Source organism: Rhagoletis zephyria, unplaced genomic scaffold, assembly GCF_001687245.7.
Source record: "Rhagoletis zephyria isolate East Lansing unplaced genomic scaffold, Rhagoletis_zephyria_1.1 Rzeph_scaffold_08760, whole genome shotgun sequence".
NCBI classification, from domain to species: Eukaryota; Metazoa; Arthropoda; class Insecta; order Diptera; family Tephritidae; genus Rhagoletis; species Rhagoletis zephyria.
In genome coordinates, this window is record NW_016165840.1 from 22,556 (window position 1) to 26,187 (window position 3,632).

A 3,632-nucleotide genomic window follows, 5' to 3' on the forward strand; every position below is an offset into this window, starting at 1 on the left:
CCACATAAAAAGAGACCTAAGTGTATAAGTTGAAATTTTATAAGCTATTGAAAATTAAAAAAACTATACCTACATATACTACGTTTATACGTAAGCTATTTGCAAATAAAAATAATTTGCAAATACCTAACTCACTGTTTATTCGATGGTGAAAAATTCTTTTTTAATATTGCCTGATTATAAAAAGGCAAAATATGACAATCGAAAAAGAAAATAAAGTTAAAAATGGCAACGTCTTGATTATAAAAAGGCAATAAGATGACAATCGAAAAAGAAAATAAACCTAAGAATGGCGGCGTCTTGCGCTTATTTGCAAATAGTAGCACTAATCAATACTTATTTGCGTGATTTAGTTATTTGCAAATAAAAAGTTAACTCAGCGTTTATACGGCAAATTTTACCATTTTGCAAATTGTTATTTGCGAATAATACGTGCGTATAAGTACATAGTAATATATATGTATGCACATATGAGCCTACCTAGTAGATAAAACTGGCAAAAATAGCACGCATCTATTCTTCTGTGCATGAAAATATATACATAAATAAATACATACATATGTGTATATATGTATGTATATACATATCTACATGTGTGCATACAATCGTTTGCTCTAAATTCTTAGTTGATGCAATTTTTATCCCATACATTTTTGCTGACCAAACAACCCGTTTGCCTGTCTAATCTGCTTGCCTCATTTCCCTCGCTCATTTACTCGCCTCGCTCGTCTGCTGCTGCAAATGAGTGCCTCGCTCGCAACGCCCCTCTCGCGAGGGCAGAGCTAATGAGGCCCTCGTTTGCTTTACGCTCTACTCTTGCGCCGCCCTCGTTTGCTGACTCGCTCGCTGGCTACTCATCGCGTGCGCTCGTACCTAACGAGTGCTCATTTGCAAACAGCCTCGCGTGTTCCTCGTGAGTTGCGCTAACTCAGAGCAAACTAACGAGCGAGCGAGGGGCCAAAATGAGGCAAATCCGAACCCTGATTAAGACACACAAGGGTAGCAACTTCTTCTTCCCTAGATGTTAAGGGAATCTCCCTATTTTCTCCTCCACCAGTCGCATGTAGCTCTCTTTTGTTATGCGCGAGCTTCTTCTTTATCGCCGATTTATAATCCGACCAAACCTGTGGTTCAAACTTAGTAAATAATATATTTTAGCTTTTCAACATTTCGCAAACCTTTTTCCATTCGGCAATGGTTTTTGATGGCGGTCCTCTCGCACACTTTCCTAAAATCTTTCTACCAAATCAGGTGCATTTTTAGTAAAATTTTTTACTATGTCCGGATGCTCCTTCATTTTGGAAACTAAACATTTAAATTGCTCCCTGGTCGTTGTATGCTTCCTAAAACACATACGTTTGTGTATTTCTTACAATATTACAATATTAAAGGGAAAATAATAGTGATTTTTCTTACATTTTATTGCTATCCATCTTATCGTTTTTAGTATCCGCAGCACAATGGCGCGTGAATGACAGATAGAGAAATTTGTACGAATCACGGATCGGAAGCGTTTTCAATGATGCCACTTTTTTATTTCATTCGTAAACTGCATTAACCTATTTTGACTCATTATCGAGCGCTTTCGATAATACCAAAATCTGTCAAAAGTGAGTAAAACTCCCTCCACCATAATAGGCATGAATATTCGAGCGTTCGCCACAATATTTATTGGTTAATTAAAAAACAAAAAATACTTAAAAAAGTTCTTAACCGGTCGATACTCTTTGGCATTCGCGATATTTACTCAGTACTTGGCAAAAAGTATCGAGTGCTCGATACTACTCAGTACTCAGGAAAAGTATCGATATTCTGTACTCGGTACTTGTATCGTTCTATCACTATTTAAGCGAAAAAATCGAAGTGAGCGGTTTATGGTCGGTAACTATTTTAAATTTTCTGCCGAATAGATGCGATCTGAAATATTTGGTAGCCCAAACTATCGCCAGCAGTTCTTTTTCTATGGAACTATAGTTTTGTTCCGACTTATTTAGGGTCCTGTTAGCAAAACAGATCGTTTTATCTGAACCAATTGGACCTTGCGACAGGACGGCCCCTAGGGTCACGTTACTAGCATCTGTTGTCAGGACCAATGGTTTTTCGAAGTTCGGATATTGAAGAATAGGCTCGTTGCAAAGGACATTTTTACATGTTTCAAAACAATGAAGAAAACGGGAGTCCAGTCGTATATTTTGATCTTTTCGCAGACACTGTCAAATCCTTAATAAATTTTCGGTAGTAACCGACTAGGCCGAGAAACGGTTTCAGTTGCTTGGGCGTTTTCGGAACCGGACAATTTTTGATAGCATTTATTTTCGCCGGATTTGGTTTTACACCACCGACAGTGACGATGTGGCCTAGAAATGATATTTCTTTACATATGTCCATTTGTAGTTTTAGGTTTGCTTCTTTAAGCTTAGAAAAAACAGATTTCAGATTTTCGAGATGTTCTAAAAACGATTATATCGTCCATATAGACGAAGCATATTTTGCCTATTAAGGGCGTGTGTGAATCGGTAGCAAAGTTCTATGGGGAAAGCTGTTGAATAATATTTTTACTATGGTGAGACAGTTTTGCCAATCTGCTGTGTGAAATGAAATCTTTTTTGACAGCAGTAAATTTTTCATAACCGCAGATTTATGCGCAATAAACTATTACAAATTGAGTGAAATTAATATTTTAAGAAAACATCTACCATCATTGATTGCAGTTCATCAACTTAACCTTTTATTTTACGAAAAATTACACACAGCAGCAATCTTTCCAATTGTCAAAATTTTCTATGCATTTGTCAAAAATTTCACTAGCCCTATGGGCTACTGAAATTTTATTCACCTCAAACTTGTCAAAAATTTACTTGCCGCGAACTTTGTTACCGATTCACACACGCTCTAAGTCACGTAGAATGTTGTCTATAACCCCTTGAATTGTGGCGGGCACATTTTTAAGACCAAATGGCAGTCTTATGAATTCATAGTGACCATGATCAACGGAAAACCCAGTTTTAGATATATTTTCTTTTTTTTTACTCAATTTGATAATACCCGGAAGCTAAGTCAAGGGTACTGAAGTACATACTTTTGCCAAGTTTATCGAGGATGTCGTTAATGTTTGGGAGAGGATATCGGTCATCTATGGTTTTTTGATTGAGCTTTCTGTAGTCAACGACCAACCTCCATTTTTGTTTCCCGCTTGCATCAACCTCCGATCCAAATGGGTGAAGACCAAGGCGAGTAACTTGGCTGTATTATTCCATATTCTAGCATTCTCGAAACCTCTCTTTGTATTTCAGCTCTATGCATTTCCGGATATCTATCAGCCCAATCCTAAATAATAAATCCAATAGGGTTTTCCCACTTTCCGTCATCCTACTATCATAAATAAATAAAAAATGCGGTTTTTTACACTTTCCTCTTTCCTTCGATTTTAAACAACTTCGAAAGTTTTCGAACATGAGAAGTAGGCATCCCGAATACAAATAAAATGCGGAAAATTGTGGTAAACCGCAAGAATTTATTCGCCAACAAATTGCAAACGAGCTTCAGTACAAGATGTAAGTATTTTAATAAAATAAATAAAAAATAATAGGCTAACCTTCTTTTTAGGTCGAAAACCACTAATTAAACTCAAA

At 36.6% G+C, this 3,632-nt stretch overlaps 1 long non-coding RNA gene across 1 annotated transcript; it reads right to left on the reverse strand.

Annotated features, from left to right (window-relative positions):
- Positions 1-769: 769 nt before the first annotated feature.
- On the reverse strand, positions 770-1,711 carry LOC108375331 (uncharacterized). Its single transcript, XR_001849149.1, has 3 exons — positions 1,417-1,711; positions 1,179-1,343; positions 770-1,124 (listed from the first exon to the last, which is right to left on the reverse strand). It is a non-coding gene; the product is annotated as an uncharacterized LOC108375331 (long non-coding RNA).
- Positions 1,712-3,632: the final 1,921 nt, after the last annotated feature.